Source organism: Schistocerca gregaria, chromosome 4 (assembly GCF_023897955.1).
Source record: "Schistocerca gregaria isolate iqSchGreg1 chromosome 4, iqSchGreg1.2, whole genome shotgun sequence".
In the NCBI taxonomy this organism is placed as follows: domain Eukaryota; kingdom Metazoa; phylum Arthropoda; class Insecta; order Orthoptera; family Acrididae; genus Schistocerca; species Schistocerca gregaria.
In genome coordinates, this window is record NC_064923.1 from 218102208 (window position 1) to 218113115 (window position 10908).

The following is a 10908-nucleotide window of genomic DNA, read 5'->3' on the forward strand; positions in this document are numbered from 1 at the left end:
TATAGAGGGTCTATACAAGGGCGATGTACTTGAGGACAATATTATGGAAATGGAAGAGGATGTAGATGAAGATGAAATGGGAGATATGATACTGCATGAAGAGTTTGACAGAGCACTGAAAGACCTGAGTCGAAACAAGGCCCCCGGAGTAGACAACATTCCATTGGAACTACTGACGGCCTTGGGAGAGCCACTCCTGACAAAACTCTTCCATCTGGTGAGCAAGATGTAAGAGACAGGCGAAATACCCTCAGACTTCAAAAAGAATATAATAATTCCAATCCCAAAGAAAGCAGCTGTTGACAGATGTGAAAATTACCGAACTATCAGTTTAATAAGTCACAGCTGCAAAATACTAACGCGAATTCTTTACAGACGAATGGAAAAACTAGTAGAAGCCGACCTCGGGGAAGATCAGTTTGGATTCCGTAGAAATGTTGGAACACGTGAGGCAATACTGTCCCTACAACTTACCGTAGAAGCTAGATTAAGGAAGGGCAAACCTACGTTTCTAGCATTTGTAGACTTAGAGAAAGTTTTTGACAATGTTGATTGGAATACTCTCTTTCAAATTCTAAAGGTAGCAGGGGTAAAATACAGGGAGCGAAAGGCTATTTACAATTTGTACAGAAACCAGATGGCAGTTATAAGAGTCGAGGGACATGAAAGGGAAGCAGTGGTTGGGAAGGGAGTGAGACAGGGTTGTAGTCTCTCCCCAATGTTATTCAATCTGTATATTGAGCAAGCAGTGAAGGAAACAAAAGTAAAATTTGGAGTAGGTATTAAAATCCAGGGAGAAGAAATAAAAACTTTGAGGTTCGCCGATGACATTGTAATTCTGTCAGAGACAGCAAAGGACTTGGAAGAGCAGTTGAATGGAATGGACAGTGTCTTGAAAGGAGTATATAAGATGAACATCAACAAAAGCAAAACGAGGATAATGGGAATGTAGTTGAATTAAGTTGGGTGATGCTGAGGGAATTAGATTAGGAAATGAGACACAGTAGTAATAGAGTTTTGCTATTTGGGGAGCAAAATAACTGATGATGGTCAAAGTAGAGAGGATATAAAATGTAGACTGTCAATGGCAAGGAAAGCGTTTCTGAAGAAGAAAAATTTGTTAACATCGAGTATAGATATAAATGTTAGGAAGTCGTATCTGAAAGTATTTGTATGGAGTGTAGCCATGTATGGAAGTGAAAGATGGATGATAAATAGTTTAGACAAGAAGAGAATAGAAGCTTTCGAAATGTGGTGCTACAGAAGAATGCTGAAGATTAGATGGGTAGATCACATAACTAATGAAGAAATATTGTACAGGATTAGGGAGATGAGAAGTTTGTGGCACAACTTGACCAGAAGAAGGGATCAGTTGGTAGGACATGTTCTGAGGCATCAAGGGATCACCAATTTAGTATTGGAGGGCAGCGTGGAGGGTAAAAATCGTAGAGGGAGACCAAGAGATGACGACACTAAGCAGTTTCAGAAGGATGTAGGTTGCAGTAGGTACTGGGAGATGAAGAAGCTTGCACAAGATAGAGTAGCATGGAGAGCAGCATCAAACCAGTCTCAGGACTGAAGACCACAACAACAACAACAACAACAACAACAACAACAACATTAAATACATGTGATGTGTTTGTACTCTAGCAAAGCGGCAGCTGAAAGGCTCCTCCTAAACCCTTGGACTGATTTCTGTTCCAGTTGGTACACATATTATGTACTATCTGGAAAGAAATAGTGTGGGATTAGAACCATGACCCTGCTAATGTGGTGGTAACTTGGTGATTGAGGGAGAAGGTTGGTAGGAGGAGATGGACAGAGAGAGGAGGAGGAGATGGGCAGAGAGAGGGATTAGGAGATTAACGTAGAGAGAGTGAGGAGATAACTTGGAGGGAGGGAGGAGGAGATGGACATTGAAGAGGGAAGCAGGTGATTGACAGAAAGAGGGGAGAGGAGCAGATATACAGAGAGAAGGGCAGGGGGAGATGGAGAGAGAGGAAGGAGGAAATTATTAACAGAAGACTGGAACAAATACATACCTGGGCAATGCCAAGTACACATGTAGAACTTAATATAACTCTACATACCTGGTAATGTCAGGTCAACAGCAAGTATTTAATATAACTCTACAGAAACTTCTGTTCAATGGTTTTATACTAAACTATGTATGTTTGTCAAAAGTTTAACTTTGGGTCTTTGGATTTTAGATAGACAGATAGATATTCAGCGATCACAGGCCCTGCAGACCATGTGCTGCTTCCACAAACTGCCTCCATTCCTTCCTGTTTTGTGCCCGTTTCCACCAGACCAGGTGTTTTCAATTCCCAGGGCTGCTAGTTCCTTCGCCAGGTCGTCCATCCAGCGCTGCCTTGGTTGTCCAATGGGGCGTTTGGTTTTTGGTTTCCCCGCTAGTGCCATCTTTCCCTGTCTTCCAGCTGGCATAGGGGCTACATGGACCACCCATTGTATTCTTTTGCTCTTTATCTTCTGTAGGATAGTTGGTTGTCCATCACAAGGTAGATTTCCTCGTTTTTCCTCCTCCTCCATTCTCCGTTATCTAAAACTGGTCCCCATATCTTCCTCATTGCTCGTCTTTCAAATATTAATAGTTTTTCCCTTTCTCGCTTAGTCATGCCCCATGTTTCTGAACTGTACATTACTGCTGGGCATATCACTGTGTTATAGATTTTCGTCTTCGTGTTCACTGAGATCGATTTAGAACCAAGCGTCTCTCTGAGGGTTTGCATGCATTTTGTTCCCACTGTTATTCTTTCCTTGATGTCCATTTTTATGTTGTTGTGCGTGGTAAACCACAATCCCAAGTATTTGAACTGGTCTTCTCTCTTGAACCTCTTGCCATCTATCTCAAGAAATTCTATCTGCTCTTCCTAATTGCATCAACTCTGTTTTGCCTCGATTCACTTTGAGCCCTACCTTCTGTGCATCATTGTCCATTTTTTGGTACATTTCTTTCAACTCGTGCTTTGATTCACTTAATAGTACTATGCCATTTGCATACGCAAGACAGTTGAAGTTACCGTCCATCTCTACTCCAGCTGATTCTTGTTGCCTACACTCTTTTATTACTTTCTCTAAGATGACATTGAACAGAACACATGAGAGAGCATCCCCTTGTCTGAGGCCTGTCTCAATCTCGAATGTTTCTGATGTGGCTCCTCGGAAATGTACTGCTGTCTTTGACCCTACCATACAAGCTTGCACCATTCTCACTAGCTTCTCAGGGATTCTCAAGTCCCGCATTGCATTGTATAAGCTATTTCTGTGGATGCTGTCATACACATGTTGAAAATCGATGGACAGGCTGTAGATATCTTTATCATATTCCCAAAGTTTTTCAAACAATTGTCTTAGTGTGAAAATGTGATCTATTGTCGATCGGTTTGGTTGAAAGTCAGCTTGGTACCCCTGTATGTTCTTCTCTATGAGTGGTTGCAATTTTCTGAGGATAATGATGCACAGCACCTTGTAAGTTACATTCAACAAGCTGATTCCTCTGTAGTTACCGCATTCCATTTTCCTTCCCTTATTGTATATTGGGCATATTATAGCCAATTTCCATTCTTCTGGCAGTGTCTCCTTCTCCCATATCAACTGGATCAGTTTATATATCTATAACTGTAAGCTCTCACCTCCCTCCTTGATTAATTCTGATGTTATTCCGTCCTCCCCTGGGGCTTTGTTGTTTCTGAGTTCTTTGATTAGGATTTTCACATCTTCTTCACTAACTTCCCATTCTTCTTAATCTTTCCTTTCCTCCATAGTGTTTGCAGGTAATATCTCATCTTGGTCTGGGCAATCCAACAGTTCTGAGAAGTATTCTTTCCATCTTTCTACAATTCTTTCCTTGTCATTTATCAAGTTGCCATTCTTATCTATAATGAAAAAAGTTGGGCTCTGAAATCCAAGTCTTCGATTTTTTACGTATTGGAAGAATTGCCTTGAGTTCTTGTTTTGCCTCTCTGCCTGCCTCAACATGTTCTAGCAAACTGGTTAGATATATTCTCTTCTCTGCTCTTAGGATGTGATTTGTCTCCTTTATGATGTTGATAAAATATTCCCTTTTCTGCTCATTCTCCCTTCTCTTTTCTGTAGCCTTCTGGCATGTCTGTAGATACGCTTTCACCTGTGTGAGACAAGTTTGGCTATCGCGGCAATGTTTTCCGTGCAGCAAACGATGGCCACATTGAACATTTATAACAGTTATCACATTTCTAATTATTAAATAATTATTAAACATTAATTGATTACAAATTATCCATGTTATTAAATTGATATCAAACAGTATGAAAAAACTTTGAAATTGCCTTTTTTCATTGGTATGAAGCTTGTACATTTTGGATTTGTACTTGAATAAGTACGAAGTTTTGAAAATGGGTCCGTCATTTAGAAAGACCCTCTAGAGTACATGACATTACCTCCACAAATATCATGATGTGAAATATATTTTAAATACATTTATTTGCAATAGAAAACTATACCTTACATATTGAAGTGTCAGCATGTTTTTTATTTGTTTTAGTCCACAAATGCTGCCTTGTTAGTTTGACAGTTTAACATTTACACAGGTATTATATTGATCAAAGAATAAAGCTAAACTTGGAATAATAATTTCAAATACTGTGACTGTATATTCATTTGTGTGGATTGGAGGGATGGGAGAGAGGGCTGTAAGTGTAGAGATTAGTGATGTCAAACGAAACCAGTGTACTGTTATCAGGAATACATGTATTTGATTTGTTTAACAAATTCATGTGTATTTTATTGTGCATTTATTTTCAAGTATGTAGAACTTGTTGATTTAATAATTTAAGGTTTTTGCTGTGCTACCTGCTATGAAGGAAAAAAAACTAAATTTGTATTCGATGCTAGCAAATTTCTGTTTTTCACAAATGCTTTCCTTGCCTCTTCCAATCTAGATTTTATTTTCTCTATATTTCAACTATCATTAGTTTAACTACTTAGCAAATACCAAAATACCTCTACTGTTCCATAAACTCATGTACTAGCATTGTAAACTACATGCATTTTACACCACCGGTTATGACAGTGTCATACTGTAGCTTTGTGAATGTTTTGCAAATACTGGAACATTTATTTGTTTATTCAATGTACAATTCTGCTTCATAATTATTGACATACTTTGCTGATGCATCACAAAAAATTAGCTTCACCACTTTTGGTTTGTAAAATATTTTTCAATCACAGAACATATTAGAGACTTGCTTAGTTGTAGAAAATATAAATATCTAAATTACTTGGTTTGCCAAAATAGTATTATTTATGCTCCAAATTTAAAATATCATGCAATAATATTCTGTTACAAAACTCATTAAGTGTGTCTGGAGTATGCTATCTGTAGTGCAGTACATTCATATTGCAAAGCTAGAAAATATGAATTCATTGTAACAATGTTTTTGTAACTGATCCTTGTGAATAACTTTAAAAAATGTTCTCAGTTTCAGAGACCATGGCATGCCTTCCAAAAAGTTCTGTGATGAATCCACCTTGCCAGCAAGAAAACTGCCTTTTGCTTTAAATGTTGATTCACTGATGTTAGATAGTGTTTGTAAATAAACAAATTCTTTTTTTCAATGTCCTGTGTGTGGTTGACTACTACATATTCTCACTTTAATACAAAACAACAGTCCAACAGAGAGTATTATAACAGTTTGCATACCGAATCTTATTTAATAGTAAAAACAAACTATGGAAAGTTCAGTTTAGAATATCAACTATTATGAAAATGGTAGACTGCCCCACATTGAGCTTTTGGGCAAAGCATTCTTCAGAAAAGAAGGGAGCAACACACATTCAAACAAGCGGGAACACATCAGGCACACATGATCGCTATACCGCTGGACTGCAACTATTGTGTACTGCTCAACTCTCTCACAGCCTCCCAATGCTGTGCGTGGCAGGCTTATCCAGCCGCCTTCTAGTCCCTGCAAACTCTGCCAAACAGTGCTCTTCTCTCTTCCCACATGTACCCTGCTGTCCCGCCCCCTTCCCTTCCCCGCTCAGGATTGCAGCTTTTGTACATAACAACAGTTGCAGTGTAGCCAGAGATAGCAGTCAAGTGTGCATGTGATATGCCGACTTATGTAAATGTGTGTGTTTTCCTTTCTTTTGTGAAGAAGGCTTTAGCAGAAAGCTCAGTGTGTAACAGTCTTTTCATTGTGCCTGTCTGCAGCTGAATGTGTCGTCTTTACAGTGAGTAGCCATGAATCCTTCTCATTATCATTTAATAGTAATGCTCCTTGATGCTAATTGTGTTTATAATTTTGTAATTCATTTATTGGTTGCTTCACGTTAGTGTAGAAGGAGGGGTTCTGCATACAGATTTTGGTTTAGAGTGGTCAAATAGGGATTAGAGCTTCCACCTACCCGAGAACAATATCAGTCTGTTAACAAGGGTACACCTTATTCAGTTTAGGCTTACTGTAAAATACTGATGTGCTTATTTATGCTTGAAAAGAAGTTATTTGGTAATGTAAAAAGCTTTATTTTTGAACAAAAGCAGTCACCATCCACACATTGAGGCATTAGTATGTGAATAAATAACCCTTATAAACTAACAAGCTCCAAGAGAGAATGTTTTTCCAGTACTACAGAGAAACTACATCAAAAATTCCCAAAAATAGACAAAACTTTTGAAAAATTTACACAGTACAGTCATGTTACTACCCTCAATGGAATATTATGTTAGAAAATAGTACATTCCACTACTACTACTACTAGTAGTAGTAGTAGTAGTAGTAGTAGTAGTATTTTGTTCATGTGTACATCATCTTTACAAGGATATTGAGCATTTTTTTGTTACTACAGTTTAAGCATAAAAACATAATCCATAGCCTATACGCAGGTACTCATGCACTTTCGGGTATAATTTGACAAGAACGGGACAGGTAGTATCCTCTGGTCTTATAGCAGGAATCATCTCAGCATTTACCTGAAGTAATGTAGATAAGCCACAGGAAATGCAAATCAGAATGGTCAAATAGGGATTAGAGCTTCCACCTGCCCAAAAACACTACCAGTCTGTTTACAAGTTTGTAACCTTATTCAGTTTAGTGTTACTGCACAGTACTGTTGTGCTTACTGATACTTAAAAAGAAGTTATTTGATAATGTAAAAATCTAGTGCTAAAATGCTAATTCATTTCTCAATACCACTCACTGCATACACTGTCAGCTGACATGAGGACAACGACATTGATGTTTGCTTTTCATTTTGTGTTACGGAGTTTTCACTGTAAGTTGCCTCAGAAATTTAGTCAGCATATCCGCTTAATGAGCGAGACACTATTTCAGAAAGAGAATAAGATGGCCATTGCAGAACATTAGTATAAGGTTTTCTGGGAAGGAGGAGTGAACGTTATTGTAAGGAGATGTACTGTGAAGTGACATAAATGATTTATTGTTATTTACTTATTTTACTTTTTTTAACCAAATCCATAATCTGTGTTATTTAAGTAAGCTTTCCATATATATAGAGTGTATAGTGTAATAGGTACTTTTAAACTGTCTTTTTAAATGAGTTAGCTTTAGTAATCTCTTTAACCTCCGTAGGCAATTTCTTGTCCAGTTTTATTCCTTGGTGAAAAGTGCTATTTTGAGTTTAATGTTAAGTCTTTCTTCATAAATATAAGTTCAGTCTAGATCTTGTTCCATGTGTTTGGACACAACTGTTTATGCAGTAATTATCAAGGGTTTTTTCCTTGTTGTGCATAACTGATTGTTACATGTAGTCACATGACGTAGCTAACATTCCCAAGTTTTTGAACAGTCCTTTCAATGAGCTGAATTAATACTTTTGTTGTTATCTGTATGGCCCTTTTCTGGCCCTTTTCTGTAATCAGCTACGCAAGTGAATTTCCTTAACTGATATAATAACTGACTCTTTCAGCTCAGTTCAGTGTCCAGACTATCTAAACTAGGCAAGAGTTGTGCCTCTTCTAAAGAAAGGTAACACAGAATAGGAAGAAAACTGCAGGTTTATTTTTCTGCTGTCATCATTCTCAAAAATAATTCATTCCATTATAAAAGAATGACTACTGAATCATCTGAATACATATAATGTTCCGAGGGGAAATCATTTCAGTTTCCATTGTTATAAAAGCTCTGAAACAGCCACACTCACGCCTGGCATTACTCACAAGAATACAAAGCAGAGGATTGTACCCTCTTCAGTCAAAACTCATAATCTGTCTTTTAGCCATGGTGATAATCTTTGTGCTTACTGCGATATTAAAAGCAGGTGCAATGATCTGTCACAAAATGCATACCAATGCAGTAGAGAGGTAAAACCAGACTATCAGTTAGTAATTGCTCATCATTATCCTGAAACATGCTGTAGTGGTTGAGGTCTACCTGGAAGCAGTGAGTATGCAGTGATGGTCCCACTTGTTGCAGTGTGCCTCAAAACACACTCTCTAATAGTTCACACTGATTTTATCTTTAAGATGCCATAGCTTGCAACTCTGAATGCACACACTCTTATGTAGAAGGTATACACTCTCTGTGCTAAGTAGCCAGACTTTGAGAGCCATAATTCGTATCCAGCAAGGCAAGTAGTAAACCCACACTCACATCTTCAAAGTATAACAACTTCTCTCATATGATATTCCAGCTCATGTTACCAAGCAGTTTCAACTTTTAAAATCTGTTAATTTTACTTCAATTCATGTACAGATGTTCTTTATCATTCTTCTCTGTATTTTGATAGCCATTCCTTCTGTTTCTGCAAAATGTGCATGCAGTAATCATAATAACTACCACTATGAATTTTCAACTTGGTGACCAACATAACTGTACAAAATTATATCAGATATACGTTGTAACGTGCAAGGCAATACTGACTGTATGACTTATCTTAGAATATAAGTTAATGAAGTGCAAAGCTATATTTATAGCTTTTTTTATACAGAGAGAATGCTTCTGACAATGTTGACTGGCATAAGTTCACTGAAATTCTGAAGGTAGCAGGCATAATCATGGGGAGCAACAGTTTATACACAACTTGAGCAGAAACCGGATGGCAGTTATAAAAATCAGAGGACATGAAAGGAAAGAAGTGCTAGAGAAGGGAGCAAGACAGACCTGCAGCCTATCCCCAATGTTATTCAATTTGTACATTGAGCAAGTAGTGAAGGAAGCCGAAGCAAAATTCAGAGATGGAGTTAAAGTTCAAGAAGAAGAAATAATAACTTTGAGTTTTACTGATGACATTATGATTCTATGAGAGGCTACAAAAGATTTGAAAGTGCAGTTGAATAGAATGAATAATGGCTTGGAAGGAGGATATGTTGTTGTTGTTATTGTCTTCAGTCCTGAGACTGGTTTGATGCAGCTCTCCATGCTACTCTATCCTGTGCAAGCTGCTTCATCTCCCAGTACCTACTGCAACCTACATCCTTCTGAATCTGCTTAGTGTACTCATCTCTCGGTCTCCCTCTACGATTTTTACCCTCCACGCTGCCCTCCAATGCTAAATTTGTGATCCCTTGTTGCCTCAAAACATGTCCTACCAACCGATCCCTTCTTCTAGTCAAGTTGTGCCACAAACTTCTCTTCTCCCCAATCCTATTCAATACCTCCTCATTAGTTACGTGATCTATCCACCTTATCTTCAGTATTCTTCTGTAGCACCACATTTCGAAAGTTTCTATTCTCTTCTTGTCCAAACTAGTTATCGTCCATGTTTCACTTCCATACATGGCTACACTCCAAACAAATACTTTCAGAAACGACTTCCTGATACATAAATCTATATTCGATGTTAACAAATTTCTCTTCTTCAGAAACGCTTTCCTTGCCATTGCCAGTCTACATTTTATATCCTCTCTACTTCGACCATCATCAGTTATTTTACTTCCTAAATAGCAAAACTCCTTTACTACTTTAAGTGTCTCATTTCCTAATCTAATTCCCTCAGCATCACCCGATTTAATTTGACTACATTCCATTATCCTCGTTTTGCTTTTGTTAATGTTCATCTTATATCCTCCTTTCAAGACACTGTCCATTCCGTTCAACTGCTCTTCCAAGTCCTTTGCCGTCTCTGACAGAATTACAATGTCATCGGCGAACCTCAAAGTTTTTACTTCGTCTCCATGAATTTTAATACCTACTCCAAATTTTTCTTTTCTTTCCTTTACTGCTTGCTCAATATACAGATTGAATAACATCGGGGAGAGGCTACAACCCTGTCTCACTCCTTTCCCAACCACCGCTTCCCTTTCATGCCCCTCGACTCTTATTACTGCCATCTGGTTTCTGTACAAATTATAAATAGCCTTTTGCTCCCTGTATTTTACCCCTGCCACCTTTAGAATTTGAAAAAGAGTATTCCAGTCAACATTGTCAAAAGCTTTCTCTAAGTCTACAAATGCTAGAAACGTAGGTTTGCCTTTTCTTAATCTTTCTTCTAAGATAAGTCGTAAGGTCAGTATTGCCTCTCGTGTTCCAACATTTCGACGGAATCCAAACTGATCCTCCCCGAGGTCTGCATCTACCAGTTTTTCCATTCGCCTGTAAAGAATTCGCGTTAGTATTTTGCAGCTGTGGCTTATTAAACTGATAGTTCGGTAATTTTCACATCTGTCAGCACCTGCTTTCTTTGGGATTGGAATTATTATATTCTTCTTGAAGTCTGAGGGTATTTCGCCTGTCTCATACATCTTGCTCACCAGCTGGTAGAGTTTTGTCATGACTGGCTCTCCCAAGGCCGTCAGTAGTTCTAATGGAATGTTGTCTACTCCGGGGGCCTTGTTTCGACTCAGGTCTTTCAGTGCTCTGTCAAACTCTTCACGCAGTATCGTATCTCCCATTTCGTCTTCATCTACATCCTCTTCTATTTCCATAATATTGTCCTCAAGTACATCGC

General features: G+C 38.2%; 1 protein-coding gene across 4 annotated transcripts in view; it reads left to right on the top strand.

Annotated features, from left to right (window-relative positions):
- LOC126267093 (FHF complex subunit HOOK interacting protein 2A-like) overlaps positions 1–5616 on the top strand; it is a 227057-nt gene extending 221441 nt beyond the window's left edge. For all 4 annotated transcript variants that reach the window (XM_049971961.1, XM_049971960.1, XM_049971964.1 and 1 more), the window contains one exon: positions 5481–5616. The gene's annotated coding sequence lies outside the window, so the exon portion shown is untranslated. The remainder of the gene's footprint in view (positions 1–5480) is intronic.
- Positions 5617–10908: the final 5292 nt, after the last annotated feature.